Source organism: Dioscorea cayenensis, chromosome 8 (assembly GCF_009730915.1).
Source record: "Dioscorea cayenensis subsp. rotundata cultivar TDr96_F1 chromosome 8, TDr96_F1_v2_PseudoChromosome.rev07_lg8_w22 25.fasta, whole genome shotgun sequence".
Taxonomy (NCBI): Eukaryota; Viridiplantae; Streptophyta; class Magnoliopsida; order Dioscoreales; family Dioscoreaceae; genus Dioscorea; species Dioscorea cayenensis.
Window position 1 is genome coordinate 9,743,663 of NC_052478.1, and position 24,393 is coordinate 9,768,055.

Consider the following 24,393-nt stretch of genomic DNA (forward strand, 5'->3'; position numbering starts at 1 on the left):
CAAAGAAATAGAATGTAAAAGCAATGAATCTATAGAGAAACCCACTCGATAGTCATGCCGATGGTCTTGTGGAAAGTCCTCTACTCGTCATTCAACGATTCCCTTGTTCGGTACAGGATACGCCTCGATGGAAGCACACGTTTATGCCGTGGATCGCTTTGCTTCTTCAATGACGGATAAGTTGATGGAGATCTTGTTCTATGTGCATAAGTTGGAATGCTTGAGTGTGACTGTCCTTGTGCCCCTCCAAATGGTTGTGCAAACTCAAATACGGGGAGGTTGGCACAAACTCTAGCATCTCACACCCGACTTATATCTTCGCGTTTAAACTTTAGCAAGATTTCCTCCAAAATCGGTGCATTGTGATCCACATTGGCTTCTTTCCTTCATAATTGGTGTCACAACCCTACCTGCATAAAAGTAACATAAAAACACACATATTAGTGTAAAAACCCGAGAGAAGTAATGCTCAACATAAGGAAAGAACGCTTCGCATTCATATCGCACAAGCACTTATCAAACTCCCCCACACTTAAGGTTTTGCTTGTCCTCAAGGAAAAATAAACATTATGTGCATCAATGAAGAAAATATTGAAAGTGCTTGGCCTTAGGTTCACCAAAGTATACAAAGAGAGCATTCTACAAGTAAGGGAAATTTCACCATTAAATACAAAAAATCAAAGCTCTAGCTAAAAACTTGAATAAAAAAGGACAACAAACCGTAGATATACTCCTCAAAGTTCTAAGTACAAGGGACTTATTTATCTACAAAAGTGACAACAATTTCAAAGATGGTAGTAGCTTCACACATCCTCTAAGGTAGCCCTTTCCAAAGCGGCCGCTAAGGTGGCTTTCACACTTTGGAGGTGGTAGCTCTTTCTATCGGAGTTGTAGCTTTCACTTATCCTATGAGATAGCTCTTTCTCTCATTAGGGCATAGCTAGTATCCGACTTATGAGAGTAGCTTCATACTTCATAGGTGGTACCTCTTTCCACCCAACAAGCACAAATAAACAATAAAACTATTTTGTTCTTTCTTTTCATTTTCCATTTTTTTTCTTTTCATTTTTTCCATTTTTTTTACACAAAACACAACTATAACTAGTACCTTTAACATCAAACATGAGTTTCCAAAAGAGTTTAAAGAGTGAGTAGTGCAACAAATGTCAATTGGGTAAAAATTCCTAGAAATTCAAGCAAGAACTAGAGCATGAAAACATTCAATGTTAAAAATTCTCCTAAACTCAAGAATACAATCATTGCAACTAAGGTGAACCGCCATTGGCTATGTGAGCATGTATAACAATCAAAACTAATATAAAAGATATGTGCACTATGAAACTCCCCCCACACTTAAGTTGTACATTGTCTCCAATGTACACATGCAAGCTCACTCATAATGTATATCAATGAAGAATATATGTGGGAGAAGCAATCAAAACAATACTCCCCTGACTCCTAGTGTCGCGTTTGATGGAGCTAAGTCCTTGGGAGTAATGTTCCGACGGATTGTGAAGCTCACACGGGCAAGTGCCGAAGCACCTTGACCGTGCCCATGACAGAGTCTCAATTCCCATGATGACAAGACCATCTGCACGCATACATGAGGGGGTTTAGTGAAGCTCAATAAAACAAAAACAACTCGAGTATACAAAAGATAGAGCAATGAATACAACTCGAGACAACAAAATAAAATTAAACTCAGAAGGAAAATCCTTTCTTAGTATACAAATCCAAAATAAAATGCAGAAAATAAAATGTGAAAAATAAGAACAAAGAAGGTAAAGACGCCTCAAGTGTCGGTGTCAATAGCTAGTACATCTGTTTCCGCTGCTGGTGAAGATGACGCTGGTGCTGCAAAATAAATGAAGATTGGCAGAGAAAAGAGAAAGAGAAGCTTACCGACAAAATGAGAATGAAAGACTAGAAAACAGCCGGAAAACTCAATTAACAACCCTCTAAAACGACGGTGAGAGGTCAGGAGAGAGCAAGGATGTGTTCTCAAAACGTTTGAGGGTGAAAAGATGAAGAAACCTGGAAAGATTTTAAAGAAAACCTGCGGTTCTAGCATTTCTGTACATCCACACGAGCGTGTGGAAATTACCCACGCCCATGTGCCCTACCCACAGGGGCAGACGCACGCCCCTGTGACTACTCTGGACATCCGAGAAAATTTCATAAGTGTTTCATACGCGCGTGCGGAAATTACGCACGGGCGTGGACATTCACAATCTCAACTCACGGGGGCAAGCGCACACCCCTGTGTCTTCTCGGGATAGAGAGGACTCCTCTGCAGAGATTCTCACGGGCGTGAAGAAATTACCCATACCCGTGCGGTTTTCACAAGGTCGCCCACAGGTGCGAGTTCACGCCCCTGTGCGCTCTCGGGATAATTTGACAAATTCTGCAGGAAATCACACGCCCGTGCGGAAATTACCCACGGGCGTGCGATATTCGCATGGTCATTCACATGGGCAGCCGCACGCCCCTGTGCCTTATCTAGATAAGCTCGCAATACAAATCCACGGGCGTGCGGAAATTCCACACACCCGTGCGTTTTCACTGGATGCCTTAGAAAATTCTACAGGCTCTACAGAAAATTTCTAAACATGTTTACACACTCAGAGCCTGCCCTAATATGCAAGTTTTACCAGTGAAAAAAATGAGAAATAGCTCAAACGAACAAAACTTCACCAAAACACATGAAAGCAAAAGATAACACCAACGGTGCACAAGAAAAGCATAGCAATGGCATATAAGAATCAAAACAGCAACACTCAAGCTCTTATTCATGCAAGCACTAAACTAGACACTAGAAAACAGTAAATACTTGGGTTGCCTCCCAAGAAGCGCTTGTTTTATGTCACTAAGCTTGACATACCTCTTCTTTACCTCATGGAGGCTTGAAAAGAGTATGTTCCTCCCGACTAGACATTGCATAGCAACTTCCTTTAAACCAAAAATTTGCTTGCCGGGGTGGAATATTTGTTGGAGAGTCCAACCATCTTACCTTTGGCCTTCAAGGAAACAATTTGGGTTGGGAATTGTCCAAGCTTAGCACAGGTGGGTCATTGGATGGCTTCAATCTCCTACCCGTGTCTTCTTCCAAACCCAAAATCTCTTTCTTGCAATTTATGAATTGATCAATCCCAAAGAGAGATGCGTGTTCCATTACCTTAGGAGTTGCTTCTTCTTCAATTTAAACTTGGAAGCAATCTGTCTTCGCCAACTCTCCTTGCATCATTTCTTGCTCACAAACATACTGTCCACTCAACAATCATCATATTGAATGAACGGTTCTTCATGTATCCTCTTAATCTCGATAACATCATACTCATTCCACCCCACTTCTTACTTGTCATTCACTACCACATCTTCTCTATAAGGAACTTGACTTGCTTGCTCAATACTTGTAGTTCATTGGAGAGTGTGTCAAGTATCCCTCCTAATTGATGCTCAAGGTTTTTATAGGAGGCTTCATGACATCTTTGTGTGGTCTCCATATTTTGGGTACAAACATCGGATGCTTCAATAAAGTTAGCTAATACTCTTTGTAACTGAAGTGCATCCTCTCCGAGTATCTCACCCTTGTGACATTCCTCTTGAGGTGCCTCCCAATGTTGTCCACCATTATTTCATAATAAGTTTGTGTAGCCCACTTCAATTGGATGTTATGCGTTGTAACATGGAATGCTTTGTTGTCATGAAGTCACAATTCTATTAATTTTTTTACTGAGAGCTTCGACCTGAAAATATAGAGCAACGAGTATTTAAGCTTCTTGCAAGAAAAAGTAAGATACGACAAAAGAAAACAAATGAGAATGATGGAAGAATAAGAAAGTGTGAAATAGAATGTATGGTGAAATAGCTAAGAAAACAAAGTGCAAAGTATCTGTAAATGCCTACTCCCTGGCAATGGCGCCAAAAACTTGACAAGGTCCCATTGCGTATATCCCGCAAGTGCACGGCTTTGTCGAAGTAATAATCTCGGATGAGCGGGTATCGAATCCACAGGGAGTAGGGAATAAAAACACTTAATCCGCTTCTTAGTCATGTGAAAGATCAGTAGTGATAAGTGTGACAATGATTCAATTCTCAAAAGTAAAAGCAACAAGTAAGAGAGCACGAGTAAAGGAGGAGGTAAGGCAATCGATAAAGATGGGGTACTCAGATAATGCTCCGGCTAGGATAATTGTTTCAAGTGCAAGAACCCTCTATTATGCTTTCTAATCAATGCAATGGTGAGTCGTGGAAATCCTTAATTACATAGTCCCAAATCTAAAGTCAACTATGCCTAACTCTATACAAGTCCCGGAGGAGAGATTAGATAATCTCTCAACCTCGCACTCGAATAGAGTTGCAAAGAGCTCTAGGGATTCCAAGTGATAAATCTCTTCCTAATTATAGACCTAACCCTTTGGTCCAGGTGGAAGGTCCCTAACCACGATTAAGCCCTAGATACTAAGATCACCTCAACGCATCACTCTGTTGCACGCGCAACTAAGCCCCAGCGGAGGGTCATCCCTTAGACCATTCACTCTATTATGGCCGCGAAGAACTCGAGGAACAGAGGTAGAATCTATCACGTAGTAGGGGAAAAGGGACGCTCCTGTACCTCCCGACTCACCCTCTCAACCCTCTCCAACCTAGCTTTGTCTAAGTGTGTCACTCACTCACAAGGTTACCAACAAGAACTCTCAACCCTAGTGTCACTCTAGGGGAAATGTTCGTCCAATCAAGCATTCAAAGTTGGAACTCACAACAAACATCAATTAATTGAAAGCATAATAAAGAGATTCAATGAAACAAATACATCCTAGGGTTCACAAATACCCAAGTACCCACTAGGGGTTTAGATCTCCATAGAGCTAAGTACAATCAAAGAAATAGAATGTAAAAGCAATGAATCCATAGAGAAACATCCTCGATAGTCGTGCCGATGATCTTGTGGAAAGTCCTCTACTCGTCGTCCAAGGATTCCCTTGTCCGGTATAGGATACGCCTCGACGAAAGCTTCCCTACTAACCTTCTTCCTCAGGAATGACGATGTTAGAGCCATAGAACCTCTCCAAAACCTTAGCCAATACCTCTCAAAACCCTAGCCAAAACCCTCTCTCAAGTTGGGAAAAAGATGGAGAAAAGAATGCTAAAATTGGGGCTGAAATCGGCTTTAAATAGGGCTGGAATCGGGCATCCACACGGTTCTGTGGATTTTTCACACGCCCCTATGGAATTTCCACACGCTCATGTGGATTCTCTGGAATTGTGATTTTTGGCCGGCTATGAACAGTACTTTCTATAGTGATCGGTTTGCTTCTTCAATGACATAAACGGGCACACGTTTATGCCATGGATCGCTTTGCTTCTTCAATGACGGATAAGTTGATGGAGATCTTGTTCTATGTGCATAAGTCAGAATGCGTGAGTGTGACTGCCCTTGTAACCCTCTAAATGGTTGTGCAAACTCAAATACGGGGAGGTTGGCACACACTCTAACATCTCGCACCGGACTTATATCTTCGCGTTTGAACTTTCGCAAGAGTTCCTCCAAAATCGGTGCATTGTGATCCACATTGGCTTCTTTCCTTCATAATTGGTGTCACAACCCTACCTGCATAAAAGTAACATAAAAACACACATATTATTGTAAAAACTCTAGAAAAGTAATGCTCAACATAAGGAAAGAACGCTTCACATTCATATCGCATACGCACTTATCAGGGAATAGTGCTACTAGCCCCATTACTCTGAAAAAAGTCTTGTGACGTAGGGTCCGGTGAAGATCACACCTAGACATATGTACCGACTCTAATGAGTGATAAAGTCTACCAATGTATAGCCTAGGTGGATGGAATAGAGCTCGACCAAGCTGTTTAGAAATTACAACTCTTACTACCTCACCACCCTTGTGTTATCCACTCATCCTGCAAAAGAGAAAGCTTTGATAGCATGGACATAGCTGTGAGTTGCCTAGGAAAGGAATCATGCCTTAGTGAGGTTGACTGATGGCTCCATCCTTGACTCAAATGCTACCAAACTCCCTTGGCAGTGATGCTTGGGGTGAAATCAATCAGCAACTAGTCGTACTGTGGAGTGCTGGTGAGGTCTGTGTTATAGGACCCCAACATTAATGAGAATTTGATGTAGCTCTAGGTCTTGCTCATCAAAAAGCTAAAAGCTAATGTACTAGCCTGATCAAAGCCCACTAGCAATCAGTCCCACACAAATGTGCTCAGGATCTCGAGGATAGTGTCTTAGTATATCTACTCCTCGTCTGAGAAAAGTTGGCTCCAACTACCCGACTGCATCATTCCTTGGACCTCCTTCTTGAGCCCTAACTGCACGAGGACTGATAGTCCACTAAGCAGGACTGGTCAAACTGCTTCCTCCTCAAGTGGGTGAACCACTTTAGGAAGCAAGGTCACGATAATGTCTGGGCTGAGGGGGTCGGGGTTGTCTATGTCACCTTCTCGACGGCTGGGACCGAGGTAAGTGCCTCGGGCCTTGATTTCTTGGCCGGTTCAGACACTTTCTTCTTAGCTTGAGTCATCCTACACAAGAGAATATGAAGTTTTAGCTTTAAAATATGAAATTTTACTTAAACTAGGAGCACTAACAGCCTTCTTACAGGTAGAGGCTTACGGTCGTAAGCCTCGGTGAAACTCACCTTTATACAAGCATTATGTCTGTAAGCCTCAGGCTCAAACCAGAAGGAACCCTCCTATATATAGGAACTCTAAAATTTACAAATTAAACACCCAAGTTAACAAAATTGACACTTAAACATATAGGCAACTATTTCCATGCATCAAATCACAAGTTCACTAAGAAAATAAAGAAAAGTTCATATTTTTGAACAAGAAGATCAAATAGGAAAATCAAGCATATGAAATGTAAGAAAACCATGTCCAAACTTGACACACCCCTTGCATGTGTGTAGCCATGGAACATGGAACATGGAGGTAGGATAAATAGTGTCAGAGGGGAAAGGGAATATTCCGCTACCTCATTACTCACCCTTTCAACCCTCTTTAATCTAGCTAAGTCTAACCTAATGAAGTGTCGCTCATTCAAGAGATTACCTAGATGAATTCTCAAACCCAGTGTCACTCTAGGCGAAAATTAAACCAAAAAGTAAACAAGATTGAAACTCAATTCAAACATCAATTAAAGGAAACATAATAGAAGTTAATGAAACATAATCATCCTAGTGTTTAGAAATCCAAGCACCCACTAGGGGTTTAGCCCTCCTCCATGAAGCAATAGAAAATCAAAGATGAAATCAAAAGTGAATGCAAAAACTCCTTAAAGACAACCCCCTTTCTTTCCATGGTGATGGTCTTGAAGAGCCGCTTCTACTTCTCCATAAATTCCTCCGTCGAGCCTAGGGCACACCTCGCCGAATCAATGCCATCGAAAGCTCCTCCAATAACTCTCCTCAGAAGGAAATCGATGTCAAATGTTGTAGAAATGCTCTAAAATCCTAGTGAAAACCTCTCCAAACCCTAGCCGCACTCTCTCTAAAAGATAGGACAAAAGATAGGAAAAAGTCCCCAAAATGATACCTCGAAGCGGTATTTAAAGGGCTGAAATCATGATTCCACATGCCCCTGTGGAAATTCCACACGGGCGTGTGAACTTCTAGGCTCTTTATTTTCTTCACTTTCAAACACATTAGCGAAGCTCTTGATAATATTACACAAGTTGGAGCATATGTGCGTGATTGCCTTTGTGCCCCTCCAATGTGTAAATTCACTTGCACATTTTTGGAGGTTGGCACACACCCATATGCCGGTGATCAAAACTTGTGCCTTGATCTTTGTTTAGTACAAGAGATTCTTCAAAAATCACATCCATGATCTATTTTTGTTCTTTTCTTCCAAACTTATCTCCACAACCCTAAATGCACAAAAGAATAAAAATACACATGAATGAGCCATAAAACCTAATAAAAGTGATGCTCAATGTAAGAAAATCATACTTAATAACATTTATTCACAAGCACTTATCAAAACTCATACAAAACACATAAAAAATTATGGAGGAGAATAAGGGGAGTAAAATAAGAGGAGTGACACATTGATAAGTGCAATTCATATCTTGTTTTCTTACTCCCAATTCATTTGTTTGCTTGTATTTTAGCACATTTGGATATATTTGATGCTATTCTAGGTATAATTGTTTATGGTGTAGGAATTTAGGGCCCAATGTAATTAGGAGTGAAATTGAAGATAAAACAAGCAAAGAATCTTGACTTTTCTTATTGTCCAAGCCAAGCATGGGCAGAGCATGGGCATGATCTATCATTGTGATTATCACTGTTTGAAGATGTCTAACTAGCTGACTAAGTAGGGGGTGCTTCCAAGCTAAGCATGGTCAAAGCACGGTGTGCTCCCTCTCGGTGATTTTCTCTGGATTGAAGCATCTTTTACTCACAAGGAAAGCATGATTAGCGTGATCCATGCACGATCCCACTTAAGTAAAGCATGGGCAGAGCATAGTCATGCTTACCCAATGATTATCTCTGGCAAACACTTATCCAATTCACTCAGAAGCCCTATAGAAAGATCATGGTCTGAGCATGACCGTGCTAAGACCGTGTCAAGCCCGAAAGTTTCTTTTTAACTCCCAGATTTAGGGTTTCTCCTCATCTTTTTGTTCAGGATCTTCTTCTACAAATAGGGGAACTATTAAGAGGACCATAATCAAGCTTCACCACACCGTCTAAGGGGATCAAGATCTAGTTGGAGGCACAAGAGAAGTGGAGTTGGCTCATCTATGAAGCTTTTGAAGCACAACTAAGAGGAATTTGTAAAAGGGAGAATGATGTTTTCTTACCTTAGTACATTCAATTTGTCTTCTCAGTTGTATGAAATGTTGAGGGGTTAACCATTCCACAGTGCCCAGGATGTTGAACTATGTTGTTTTTTGTACTTTGACTAATTGATTTTAATGTCTACGGAGTCCTGAAGCATTCTTGTGTTTATTCATGTGTTTGCATAACTTGGCATGCTTGTGTAAAACTTGGCGTGTGTGGATTATTGTAGTTGTGATTACCTAGTGTAGTTGCAAAACTTGGCACGTATACTTATGGAGAGTGCATCAGTTTCCGGGGACTGGCAAAATTCAGGAAAATTAGGATTCTGGTGATCTAGTTTGTTTATATTGTTCATATTTGTGAATATTTATTTTCTTTTTTTTTGATCATTCGTTCATCTTTCTTTTCATATTTTAATTTTGAATCTTGAGCTCATTATATTTTTGCATAACTTGTGAAGGAGCAATTGTATGACCTGACGGAGCACTTCATCTCTCTTGGCAAGCCCCGTTCTAGAACTGGAAAGAAGTTTTCAATGAAGATTGAGGCAAGTAGATTGTATGTTCGATCATGAAAGTGCACGAGTCGTTAATTAATACCTTTCGCGCAAGCACGAGAGGGTTGTATTCCCAGGGCCCGAGAAGCTACTCTTACTTCCTCTTCGCATGTTGTTTAACCAACAAATTCAAGTGATGTGTTGAAACTAAAAAAATAATAAGAAAAACTCTACTGTGATGTCTACAGTGAAGCCAAATCGCGGGTAAGAATCAAGAATGAGAAGTGGTCATGGATGAGAATCACCATGGGGCTACTAAAGTACGAAGGAAGCTACAACTATCATGCAAATGGTGCTTTGGATTGAGAAAGTCCTAAGGTACGAGTATTAATAGGGAATTTTTTCTGACCAAATTCTTCTATGATTATAATGAGGATAAGGGACTTCCCAAGTTAGGGTCGAAACACAAACTAGGTACAACCCTAATGTTGGAGGGGTACAAAATACTCGATGATCCGATATATTCGTACATGTATCCCTTCTAAGCTAGGCTTGTCTAGTACAAGGGTGATGGTCACAAAACCTCGTATAACTAAGAAATTGATACACAAAGTTCTCATGTATATCAATGCCATAAAGTACACGAAGCATGGATGACAAACACACCAAATGTAATAAAACAAGTCATTGCATCCAATCTACACAAGTTTACCCCCAAGGTTCACCTATATCCAGTGACTTTGGTGGTTTAGTTGTTCATACTAGCAAGATACAAGATAAAATCTATGAAAACAATTAAATAAAGCAACATCAAACTCCTTCAAAGATCAAAGGCTGAATGACGCTTGGAATCCCCCTTAGAAAGGATTCCCTTGTCGTCTTCAATCCTCTATAATGTGCCCTAGGAGTAGATCTTGTCAAATCACACTCTCCCCATCGATTTCGACCTCGGAGATGCCCTCTCTTGCCTTCTTCTACCTCAGATCAAGAATGGTGGTGATGAACTGATAAGTGCTTGTGTATAAGTATTAATATGTGTACTTTTCTTACATTGAGCATCACTTTTATTAGATTTTATTGTTCATTCATGTATATTTGTGTTCTTTTGTGCATTCAAGGTTGTGGATATAAGTTTGGAAGAAAAGAAGCAAAAATAGATCATGAACGTGATTTTTGAGGAATCTCTTGTACCGAACAAGGATCAAGGTACCAGCTGTGATCATAGGTATATGGGTGTGCCAACCTCCAAAATATGCAAATAAATCTATAAATTAGAGGGGCACAAAGGCAGTCACACTCATATGTTCCAACTTGTTTAACATTGTCAAGAGCTTCATCAATATGTTTAAAAGTGAAGATGCGACATGATTTACCACATGGATATGTGGCCAACCATGCGGTCTCAAAGGGGGAAGAAGATTTCAGGAGTATTGTAGCAGTTTACTATAGTAAAGCACTATATTAGGTACTGTTCACATTGCACAGGAAATGAAGATCCTCGAAATTCACACACCCGTGTGGAATTTCCACATGGGCTTGCGAAATCCTGATTTTAGCCTTTTAAATATTGCTTTGAGAGTTTATTTTGGGGATCTTTTATCTATCTTTCGGAGAGAGTGTGGCTATGTTTTGGAGAGGCTTTTGTTGGAATTTTTGGGTGTTTCTACAGCTTTCGACAACGATTTCTTCTAAAGGCGATTTATTGGGGGAGCTTTTATCGGCATCGATTCGGCGAGGTGTGCTCTAGGCTCCAAGGAGAAGTCTTTGGAGAAGACGAGGTGTATCTTGAAGACTATTGACATGGACAACAAGGGGGTTACCTCTATGTATTCCTTGTACTTATTTGTTATTTCATCTTTTATTTTGTATTGCTCCATGGAGAGCTAAACCCCTAGTGGGTGCTTGGACTTGTAAACCCTAGGATGATTTTGTTTCATTGACTTCTATTATGTTTCCTTTAATTAATGTTTTAACTGAGTTCCAATCTCGTGTGTTTTATTGATTTGATTTTCCCTTGGAGTGACACTAGGGTTGAAAACAGTAAACATTTGGGTTGCCTCCCAAGAAGCGCTTGTTTAATGTCACTAAGCTTGACGTACCTTGTCTTACCTCATGGGGGTTCATAAATGAAGGTTGCCCTCTTACCCATGACTTGAAAGCATGATGTGCAAAGTCTCTTGAGGATAGAGGGTGAATTATCGGGCTTCGGACCACCTAGCGATGGTTCATCCAACTCCTTCGGTTTACGGGCGTCTCGAATAGCCTTGGAGTGTTTCTGATGGCGTTTCCTAGCCCTCTTCATTTTTTGGAGCACCTTCTTCAAGATCCCTGGGGTAGATGGTACTTCTTCCGTCGAACCAAGCATCATTACTTCTTCATAATCCTCCTCTTGGTCGAACAAACCCTCGTACTGGTCCGGATTGAACATTTCCTGCATGTATTCATCAACAATCTCATCAGTAGTGTCTAGAAAGTATAAAGTATCATCAAAATCAAGAGAATGCTGCATGGCTTCATCAAGGCGGTATGTGAGCTTATCATCTCCAACCCTCAAAGTTAGCTCTCCATCGTCCATGTCAATCAATGCCTTGGAAGTCTGCAAGAACGGTCTCCCAAGTATCAAAGGTACATCCACATTCTCATCGATGTCTAGCACTACAAAGTCAACCGGAAAAATGTACTTGTCCATCTTGACAAGCACGTCTTCAATGATGCCTCTCGGATGTCGCATTGTTCGATCCGCTAGTTGCAAAGTCATCCGAGTAGGCCTAGGCTCGCCCAAGCCTAGCTTTTAAAAGAAGATGTATGGCATAACGTTGATATTGGCCCCTGAGTTCGCCAATGCCATTTCCTCACCTAGATTGCCAATATTACATGGAATGATGAAGCTTCCCGGGTCTTTCTTCTTGTTCAGCATGTTCTTTTGCAATACCGCCGAGCATGAAGCATCTAAAATCACTGAAGCACTTTCCTCCAACTTCCTCTTGTTAGTCAACAAGTCTTTTAAGAACTTCGCATACTTAGGCATTTGGGCCAATGCCTCAACAAAAGGAATATTGATGTGGAGTTGCTTGAACAAACTCAGGAACTTCTTATACTATTCATCCCATTGGTCATTTTTCAATCTAGAGGGATAAGGGATTCTTGGCTTGAATGGTGGGGGTGCCACCTCTTTCCCTTTGCTTGTTCCCTCTTCTACCTCTATAACCTCGGGTGCATGTTCTTTTGGCTTCTCACTCTGAAGCCTACCTTCAACCTCACGACCACTTCTCAAAGTGATCGCCTTCACGTGCTCTCTAGGGTTGGTCTCTGGATTGCTCGACAAGCTTCCATGTGGCCTTTCAGAGAGAAACTTCGCAATTTGCCCCACCTGATTTTCAAGGTTATGCAAAGAGGCGGTGTGGTTGCGAAGTGTAGCCTCGATTGATTCAAACCTTGTATTTGCAGATTGCATAAATCTAATCAAGTGCTTCTCTAAGTCATTCATTCGGGTTTCCAAACCTGATACTCTGTTTTCCACCTGAGGGTCTTGTTGTTGTTGTTGGAAACCCGGTGGCCCCATGGCCTTTTGTGGACCCTGATTACTCCATGAGAAATTGGGATGATTCTTCCAACCCGGATTGTAGGTATTGCTATATGGGTTTCCTTGAGGTCTCATGCCATTACCTACAAAATCAACGTTCTCCACCGATAGAGATCGGGCAATCGAAGGGAGCATGTCCTCCACCACACCCGGTGCAGTTAGTCACGGCCGCCACTCTATTTGAAGTTAGAAGATCTAACTTCTTACTCAAATTTTCCACTTGAGACGCCAATGAAGTTACCGCAGCTATTTCATGGAGACCGGCCACTTTTTTCTTCTCCCTAGCATTCCATTGGTAGCTGTTTAACCCTATTTCTTCAATTAACTGAGGAGCCTCATCAGGGGTCTTGATACCTACGGTACCTCCTGCTGCCGTATCCAAAAGTTGCCTTGTACTCGGGTTCAAACCATTATAAAAGGTCTGAACAATCATCCAATCCGGGAATCTGTGTTGTAGGCACTTTCTCAGGAGCTCCTTGAACCTTTCCCATGTCTCGAACAGAGACTCCAATTCCAACTGAACAAAGGATGAGATCTCATGCCTAAGCTTTGCTGATTTTCTGGGAGGAAAATAACGGGCCAGAAAAGCTTCTACCATCTCCTCCCACGTGGTAATTGACGCCCTAGGTAATAAGTGTAGCCACTGCTTCGCTCTCCCCTTTAAGGAAAATGGGAAGGCTCGCAACTTGATTGCATCATCCGTCACCCCATTTATCTTTAGCATATCGCACACCTCAAGAAAGCTCTCTATATGACTGTTTGGATCTTCATCGGCCAAACCATTGAATTGTGCGGATTGTTGTAACATGTGGATGAATGTCGGCTTCATTTCAAAGTTCTGAGCTGTATCGGGGGACGCACAATACTCGACTGTGTCCCCAACACTGAAGGTCTGGCATAATCGGATAATGTTCGCTGTTGCTCATTCTGTTCTGCCATGTTTTCAGATTCTTCCACTTCCAAATCAGCTAAATTAGACTGTTCTTGCACAGGCACTTTCCCTTTTCTTCTAAGTGTACGTTCAATCTCAGGATCTCCTTCAATCAATATTGAGGGATTCCCTCAGGTCATAACCTGGAGCTGCACCCAAACAAAAAGAAAAAGAAATCAGAACGATGATAGAATAAGAAGATATGAAATAAAATGTATGGTGAAATAGCTAAGAAAACAAATTGCAAAGTATCTCTAAACGCCTACTCCCCTGCAACGGCGCCAAAAACTTGACAAGGTCCCCTTGCGTATATTCCGCGAGTGCACGGCTTTGTCGAAGTAATAATCCCGGATGAGCGGGTATCGAATCCACAGGGAGTAGGGAATAAAAACACTTAATCCGCTTCTTCGCTATGTGAAAGATCAGTAGTGATAAGTGTGACAATGATTCAATTCTCAAAAGTAAAAGCAACAAGTAAGAGAGAACGAGTAAAGGAGGAGGTAAGGCAATCGATAAAGATGGGGTACTCGGATAATGCACCGCCTAGGACAATTGTTTCAAGTGCAAGAACCCTCTATTATTCCTCCTAAACAATGCAATGGTGAGTCATGGAAATCCTTAATTACATAGTCCTAAATCTAAGGTCAACTATGCCTAACTCTATACATGTCCCGGAGGAGAGATTAGATAACCTCTCAACCTCGCATTCGAATAGAGTTGCAATGAGCTCTAGGGATTCCAAGTGATAAATCTCTTCTTAATTATAGACCTACCCTTTGGTCCAGGTGGAAGGTCCCAAACCACGATTAAGCCCTAGATACTAAGATCGCCTCAACGCTTCACTCCGTTGCACGCGCAACTAAGCCCCAGCGGAGGGCCATCCCTAAGACCATTCACTCTATTATGGCCGTAAAGAACTCGAGGAACGGAGGTAGAATCTATCACGTCGGAGGGGAAAGGGGACGCTCCTGTACCTCTAGACTCACCCTCTCAACCCTCTCCAACCTAGCTTTGTCTAACGCTCGTGGTGTGTCACTCACTCACAATGTTACCAACAAGAACTCTCAACCCTAGTGTCACTCTAGGGAAAATGTACATACAATCAAACATTCAACGTTGGAACTCACAACAAACATCAATTAATTGAAAGCATAATTTAAAGAGATTCAATGAAACAAATACATCCTAGGGTTCACAAATACCCAAGTACCCACTAGGGGTTTGTCACTCCATGGAGCTAAGTACAATCAAAGAAATAGAATGTAAAAGCAATGAATCCATGGAGAAACCCCCTCGATATTCATGTCGATGGTCTTGTGGAAAGTCCTCTACTCGTCGTCCAAGGATTCCCTCGTCAGGTATAGGATACGCCTCGACGGAAGCTCCCTTACCAACCTTCTTCCAAAGAAATGACGATGTTGGAGCCATAGAACCTCTCCAAAACCATAGCAAATACCTCCCAAAACCCTAACTGAAACCCTCTCTCAAGTTGGGGAAAAGATGGAGAAAAGAATGCTGAAATCGGCTTTAAATAGGGCTAGAATCGGTCATCCACATGGTCCTGTGGATATTTCACACGCCCATGTGGAATTTCCACAAGGGCGTGGCTAATTTCCACACGCCCGTGTGGATTCTCTGGAATTATGATTTTCGGCCGGCTGTAAACAATGCTGCTACAGTACCTGGCCTAAAATACTTCCCGAGTCCATACTTTCATCGAGGTGACGCAAATGGGCACACGTTCACGTCATGGATCGCTTTGCTTCTTTAATGACGAACAAGTTGGTGGAGATCTTGTTCTATGTGCATAAGTCGGAATGCTTGAGTGTAACTGCCCTTGTGCTCCTCCAAATGGTTGTGCTAACTCAAATATGAGGAGGTTGGCACACACTCTAGCATCTCACGCCCGACCTATGTCTTCGCGTTTGAACCTTAGCAAGATTTCCTCCAAAATCGGTGCATTATGATCCACATTGGTTTTTTTCCTTCATACTCTGCCTCACAACCCTACCTGCACGAAAGTAACATAAAAACGCACATATTAGTCTAGAAACCCGAGAAAAGTAAGGCTCAACATAAGGAAAGAATGCTTCGCATTCATATCACACAAGCACTTATCATATCCCCACACCTACACGTTTGTTTGTCCCGAAGCAAACAAACATGAAGTACAGGGGCAAGAAGATAAATGGCTAAATGTACGACCTCAACCTCAAGTGTAAAGAACTCCACAAGCACAAGTGAAAAGAAATCAAGATAATGAGTTGTTCTATAAGTGATCCAATAGTGGTACTCCTATTTCATCTAAAGTGCTCCTATGAGTGTGTGTTAACTACCTACCTTAACCTCCACACCTTAGGTTACCCCAGGATGTCCATTCACCCCACACAGAATGAAATTGGCATTAAAAGTGTTAAAACCATCCTCAATAATCATTTAAGAGTCCCTTGGTTCCTTGATAAAACTCTAGCCTTCAAGTGACTACGCAAAAGGTTCTAGTAGATTAGTATAGATGTTTTATTTTATTTTATTTTATTTTACGCATATATACATTTTTTTTTCTTTCTTTCTCTAAGTCTGACTATCATAGACCACACAAAAATAAAATCTTTCTAAAGGATGCATATGCTGATTGGGGATAAGAGCCACCCAACTAACTAGATTACAGTCTACATGGACGCATTCGTGGTAAATTAGCTGAGGAATACTGTCATAGACTCTCTTTTTTTCCTATTTTTATTTTTATATGTACACATTGTATCTCGTGTTTCCTGGGATAAAACCTACTATAAAACTTCACTTAAAGCTAAAGAGAACAATGAAGGAACTAAAAGCTTTTAAAAGAGTATTGAAGATAGAATTTAACATTATAGTGTTAATATTATTGTGATGGGTTGGTTGGAATGTATAAGGTGGAAATTTTCGTGATAGAGCATGGAGGTGAACTAAAGACAAAACAAGACTTCATTCAAGCATAGAAGAGAACTACAATTCATATCTGTCATTCTTTCAAGCTATGAAGTTCTTGACACACCCTTTTGCGTGTGAACCGCAAGTGCACGGGTTTGTCGAAGTAATAATACCCTGGTGGGTGGGTAGTATTATCCATAGGGAATAGTGATCAGAAACACAAAAATTGCTGTTTAACTAGAATGAAGATGAATCGATAGTGGTGTGAACAAAATCAATGAAAATAGAAATAAGAAAAGAAGAAGGAGGCACAAATAAAAGATATGAGAGGCAAACAACAAAAATTAGGGCACCTGGGCATTGCTCACCCTAGGACTATTGTTCCAAGTGCAAGACCAACCATTATGTTTCTCAACTGATGCTTAATGAGTCGTGGAAATCTTAAAATACACGGTCCCAAACCTAAGGTCAACCGTGACTAACCCTACACTATGCCGCAGCTGAGAAATCACTCAGTCTCGACGTTTCACACTGTGTAAAGTTGCTTAAAGCTCTAAGGACTCAAAGTGATGACCCCTATTCCCTAATAAAGATCTTACCCTTTGGTCTAGGCGAAAGACCTTTAGTCACAATTAAGCCCCTGATACTAAGAATTACTTCAACAGGTCACTTTGTTGCTTGCAAAACTAAGCCCCAGCAGAGTTTGTCAATTAGCACTTCACTCTATTGTGACTGTAAAGAACTCTTGGAACGTGGAGGTAGGATAAATCACACCGAAGGGGAAAGAGGACGTTCCACTACCTCTTCACTCATCCTCTCAACCCTCTCCAATCTAGCATTGTCTAATCCTCATGGTGTGTCACTCATCAACAAAGATTACCATGATTGATTCTCAACCCTAGTGTCACTCTTAGGGAAAATCAACTCAACAAGAATTCAAGATTTGAACTCGATTGAAACATCAATTAAAGAAAGCATAATAAAAGGTCAATGAAACAATATCATCCTAGGGTTTACAAGTCCAAGTACCCATTAGGAATTTAGCTCTCCATAAAGCAAAATACAATCAATAATGAAATCAAAAGTAAAGATATGCAATCCATGCATAAAACCCACTTGGTGTCCGTGTCGATGGTTGTGTGAAGTATCCGCGTCCTCTCCAAAGGTTCTCTCGTCAAGCCTAGGGCACAACTCATCGAATTGATGCTGATGAAAGCTTCCCCAATAACTATCTTCTGAAGGAATGTGATGTTGAAGGCCGTAGAACCGCTCCTAAAACCTAGCCAATGCCTCTCCAAACCCTAGCCTGAGTGCCTCCATAGATGGTGAAGAGATGGGCAAAAGATGGGAAAAAGATTCTCAAAATGGGCTGAAGTCGCGATTTAAATAGGCTGGAATCGGGCATCCACACGGGCGTGTGGAATTTCCATACGTCCATGTGAATCTGCAGGAATTGATTTTTTAGCGGCCTGTGAACAATAACTACTATAGTAACCTGCTACAGTACTCTATCAAAACACTCCTAAATTCACACTTTCATCACGACCACATGAACAGGCACACATCCATGCCGTAGATCACGTTGCATCTTTAATAAAATCACATTTAACGACAATCTTGCTAGCATTGCACAAGTCAGAACACATGAGTAAGACTGCCTTTGTGCCCCTCCAATTTGCATGTTCACACGAGTAAAACGGAGGTTGGCACACACTCATATGTCTTTGAGCACAATTTATGTTTTCACGTTTGTTCACTCTAAGATTTCATCAACAAAGTGCATTCATGATCTACTTAGGCTTCTCTTTTCCATACTTGTTTCTACAACCCTACATTCACAAAAGAAGACGAATACCACATATATAAGGGATAAAATTTGAGAAAAGTAATGATCATTAAAAGAAAAGAATACTTTGTATTACTAATACATAACCACTTATCAAACACCTCCACACATAAGCTTTTGCTTGTCCTCAAGCAAAACTAAAACATTGAAGCATAAAAGGAGGAAATCTTGAAAGTGCTTGCCATTAGGTTCACCAAAGCATGCAAGGGAAACATTCTACAACTAAGGAAAATTTTAACACCGAATAAGAAAAATCAGTGCTCTAGCTAAAAACTCGAATAAAATAGGACAACAAACCCGATAACGTGTAAGTGTGTGTAGATTCACTCAAGTCAACCCACCGTATACTCCTCAAAGATCTAAGTAAGAGAGACTTATTTATGTACAAAAAGAAAGAAAAAAAGGTGGTAGTAGGTTCACACATCCTCTAAGGTAGCCCTTTCAGAAGCTGCCGCTATGGTGGCTTTCACACTTTCGAGGTGGTAGCTCTTTCTTCCGGGGTAGTAGCTTTTGCTTATCCCATGAGATAGCTCTTTCTCTCATTAGGGCATAACTAGTATCCAACTTATGAAAGTAGCTTCATACTTCATGGGTGGTAGCTCTTTCCATCCCCAATGCGCAAACAAGACAAGCATATATTTTTTTTTTCTTTTCATTCAACCATTTCAATTTTTTTTGAAGAAACTTAAAACAAAGAGCAACTAAACTAGTCCTTTAAACATTGAACTTGAGTTTCCAAAAGGTTTAATGAGTGAGTAGTGCAACAAGTGTTAATCGGGCAAAAAATCGTAAAAAAAACCAAGTAAAAACTAGAGCATGAAAAATTTCAATGTTAAAAATTTTCCTAAACTTAAGAATACAACCATTGCAACTAAGGTGAACCACCATTTGCTACATGAGCATATATAGTAAAAGCATACGCATAGAACATGTGTAAAGTGATCTTCCCGCCACACTTAAGATGTACATTGCCCTAAATGTATGCATGCAAGCACAATAAAAAGTAGAACACTCAAAAGCATATGTGAAGCTTGGCAATTGAAACAATACTCCCCTGAACTCCTAATGGTATATTTGATGGAGCTATGTTCCTTGACAGTTGAGTCACAATGGGTTGTGGAGCACACACGGCCATGGAAAAATCATAATGAACATGTCTATGACTATTCCTCAAAATCCATACTTACAAGACCATCTATATGCATGTACACACAAGGGGGTTTAGTGAAGCTCAATCAAAAACAAAATAAAACTCGAGTATATAAAGATAAAGCAATGAAATACAACTCGAGACAACGAAAATAAAAGATAAACTCAGACGGAAAATCCTTTCTGATTAGCACAAGTCCAAAATATAATGTTGAAATGAAATACAAAAAGTAGGAATAAAGAAAAGTAAAGACGCCTCAAGCGTCGGTATCTGGTGCTATCTAGACTCCTACTGTTGGTGATAAAGATGATGCTAGTGGATCTGTCGGCGCTACTGGAACTAGTGATGGTGGTGCCGGTGATTCCTGAGGGGTACGGGGTCTCATCACGAACGGAGAAGTCGTGTCTTGCTCTAGTAGCTGCTATAATATATCAAGACGCGCCATCACCTCAGTGTGGTTAGCGACCAAGATAGAGCGAACCTTGGCCAAATCTACCTATAACACCCCCACAGTATTCTCGAGCCTCTCAAAATAATCATGGGGTGAAGTGGGAGAGAATATATGCACAGGTGGTGGCTTTTGTGCTGTGGAAGGTGTTTCTGCCTGAACCTGGTCTGTATGTGGCTCAGGCATTGGCTGTGCCCCCTCTACTATGTCACCCTCGGTCTTGACTGGCTCTGGTGGGGGCATGTTCATAACATATACCCTATCTCGATATCTCGTGATCATACCCATTATTAGCATAGTCTCCAAGCCGAGGGGTGCGGGTACTACAATCTTGTCAGTCCCCTAGTCAGGTCCAGGAGACCCATACCCATGATGAGTCTCGTAATATACGGGCCTGAGAAAATGACCCTAATTGTGGCGTATTGGCCATAGTGGCGCAAGTACTCAGCCAAGATGTGCTCCAAATGAATCAGCTCGCTCTACACCATGGAGTACAGGTATAATAGCTCCAGTCAGCTCAATATCCCTGTACTATTACCACACAAGTTCATCGATAGCTGAAAACAGTGCGGATGTACCTATACATTGGCCGAGAAAGGCAAGTGGCCTTGGACACTCTCAACTCATACTGACCCTGACCACAAAGTGTCCTGTATGCTCTCTAAGGGGTCAAGCTCAACGGATAATCGGTCGGTAGTCGATCATATTCCTTAGTATCCTTGAATGCCTCATCATATAAACCCAATCTGATGGAGAATTGTAAAATGCTCTGAACTAAATTACGTCTATGCTGTTGAAACTGGAGTATTATCTGTCAAACTCGGATGATGCAAGTACCTCCAGTGTCAACATTCGGATGGCCGGTTCACAAATTAGTAACAAGCGGCGCCAACTCCCCAGGCAAGCAATTACTCAACCTCATCCACCATGTCCTTTGCCAACTAAATCTTTCTAATTGCACTGAAGTCCGGGAATCATGTATTACCAAACTTAAGCTTCTCCAGTCGCTCAAACCGAGCTTCATGCTCGGGAATAGAAAACTCCATCTATTCTGGCTCTGGAGAATGCTCTCTTAGACGCTTGCCGGCTTGCATCTTTGATCTGGGTGACATACTTGCAAGAATTGAAAATAAATTGATCAAATAAACTCAATGATTCAATATTGTAGAAATCCACACGATCGTGTGGAAATTCACATGCTCCTGTAGATCCACGGGGCATGAAAAGCACACGACCACTATGCAAAAATCCAAAAATACATCAAAAAATTCACTCAAAACTCACTCTAAAACACGAACCAACCATTTAGCATGCAAACAAGTCAACAATCACCAGTTCAATCGAATTTAATCAAGTATGGTGAAAGAAAAGAGGGAATGAGGGTTTACCTTCAAGATGAAGATGAAAAACTCAAAAACGGCCAAAAAAATCGAATGAAACCCCTCTAAATCGATAATGAGAAGTCGGACGAGTGCAAGGGTGTGTTCTCTGAGTGTTTGGGAGTGCAAAAATGAAATGGCATAATAGATTTATAAAGAAAAATTGTGGCCTTTTGAGTTCTATACATCCACACAGGCGTGTGGAAATTACCCATGCCCGAGTGACTCCATAGGTGAGCTTTACAGGGCCAGTCACACGCCCCTATGTGCTCTTGGGATAGCACACTTTGCCTCTGAACGCACTGACATGGGTGTGTGGAAATTCCCCATGCTCGTGTGCTCGACCCACAAGGGTACTCATAGAGGCATTCACATGCCCCTGTGTTTTCTCGGGATGGCAGAGAACTCTCGGCAGAGATTCACATGGGTGTGTGAAAATTACCGACGCCCGTGTATATTTCATAGGGTTATCCACAGGGGCAGACACACGCCCCTGTGTGCTCTCGGGATAGCACTCTGAAATCTACAGAGAAACACACGCCCGTGTAGAAATTACCCACGGGCGTGTGGCCATCATAAGGTCATTCACAAGGGTAAACACATGCCCTTGTGTCCTCTCGGGATGAGCTTTGAACGGAGACACACGCCCGTGTGGAAATTACACATGGCCGTGTGTCTTCGCTGGATAACTTAGAAAAATTTACAAACTGCAAAAAATTTCTGCACACTTATATACATACAGAGCCTGCTTATTATTGGAAAAATCTGACCAGAGAATCATACAAAATACACTCAAATGACCAAGAAACATCAGCAATCACAATTAGACATAAGAATACACCAATAATCCATGAGAAAACCACAACAAAATCATGTAAAAGATTAAGACACCAACACTCAAACTCTTATTCATGCAAGCACTAAACTAAAACCTAGAAAACAGTAAAGACTTGGGTTGCCTCTCAAGAAGCGCTTGATTAACGTCGCTAAGCTTGACGTACCTCTTCTTACATCATGGGGACTCATAGATGAAGGTTTTCCTCTTACCCATAACTTGAAAGTATGATGAACATAATATTTTCAAGGTAGAGGGGGAGTTGTCGAGTATGTTACCACATGAGGGTACGTCACCCTTACTCCATTTTTGTACATCACTATTAGCCTTGGGGCATTTCTTGTGATGTCTCCTTGCTCGCTTCATCTTCTGGATCATCTTCTTCATGATCCCCGGGGTAGGCTGCACCTTGTCCTCTAAACCAAGTATCAAAACTTCTTCATTCTCTACCTCTTGGTCTAGTAACCCCTCGTCTGAGTCCGGACACATCATTTCATGCACATACTCATCTATTACTTCATCGATAGTGTCAAGAAAGTAAAGAGTATCATCAAAGTCTAGAGAATGCCTCATGGCTTTGGTGAGGCGATATGTAAGCTTGTCATCTTCAACTTGTAAAGTTAATTCCCCGTCATCCATATCTATAACAATCTTGGAAGTACGCAAGAACGACCTCCCAAGTATCACTGGGACATCAACATCCTCATCACCATCCAGCACTATAAAGTCCACAGGAAATATGTACTTGTCAACCTTCACAATTACGTCTTCTATGATGCCCCTCGGATGTCTAACCGTTCGGTCCACCAACTAAAGTGTCATCCGAGTGGGCCTAGGCTCTCCAAAGCCTAGTTTTTGGAAGAATGTGTAAGGCATGACATTGATACCAACCCCTGAGTGTGGCAATGCCTTCTCTTCGCCCAAATTGCCATTGTTACACGGAATGATGAAGCCTATAGCGAATCACTGTAGGAAAATTACTATAGTAGTTAATGTTCACAGCTCGCAGGAAATAATTTCCGAAAATCCACATGGTCATGTGGGAATTCTACATGCTCATGTGGATGCTCGATTCAAGCCCTTATAAATACCGTGATTTGAGATGTTTTCTAGAATCCTTTTCTTATCTTTTCCTCATCTTTGGAGGCGCTCGAGGCTAGGGTTTGGAGAGACTTTGGCTAGGTCTTTGGAATGGTTCGGCATTCGACATCACTTTCCTTCGGAAGAGAGTTATTGGGGGATCTTTCATCAACATCGATTTATCGAGGTATGCCCTACGCTTGATGAGAGAACCCTTGGAGAAGATGAGGTGACTCCACAAGACCATCGATATGAACTACGATGGGGTTTTACTTAAGGATTGAATGCTTTTACATTAGATTTTATTGTTGATTGTATATTGCTTCAGGGAGAGCTAAACCCCTAGTCGGCGCTTAGCCTTTTAAACCCTAGGATTATTTTGTTTCTTTGAGCTTTATTATGTTTCTTTAATTGATGTTTTAATTGAGTTCCAACCTTGAATGCTTGTTGAATTGATTTTCCCTTAGAGTGACACTAGAGTTGAGAATCTATATTGGTACTCCTTGTGAATGAGGGGAACTTCATTAGGATTAGACAAATCTAGGTTAGAGAAGGTCGAGAGGGTGAGTCGAGAGGTAGCAGAACATCCCCTTTCTCTTACGTTGTGATTTATCCAACCTCCACATTCCAGGAGTTCTTTGAGGTCATGATAGACTGAAGTGCTAAGAAACAAACTCCATTGGGGCTTAGTTACACAAGCAACAGAGTGAAGTGTTGCAGTAATCCTTAGTGTTGGGGCTTAATCATAACTAGGGGTCTTTCGCCTGGACCAATACCATAAAGTACAGCAAGCATTGATCACAAACACACCAAATGTAATAAAACAAGTCTTAGCATCCAATCTACACAAGTTCACCCCCAAGGTTCACCTACATCCGGTGCCCTTGGGAGTTTAGTTATTCATAATAGAAACATAC

General features: G+C 41.3%; 1 non-coding gene across 1 annotated transcript; it reads left to right on the plus strand.

Annotated features, from left to right (window-relative positions):
* The first annotated feature begins 13,340 nt into the window (after positions 1-13,340).
* Positions 13,341-13,447, plus strand: LOC120268087. Its single transcript, XR_005538756.1, has one exon. It is a non-coding gene; the product is annotated as a small nucleolar RNA R71 (small nucleolar RNA).
* The last annotated feature ends 10,946 nt before the right edge of the window (positions 13,448-24,393 follow it).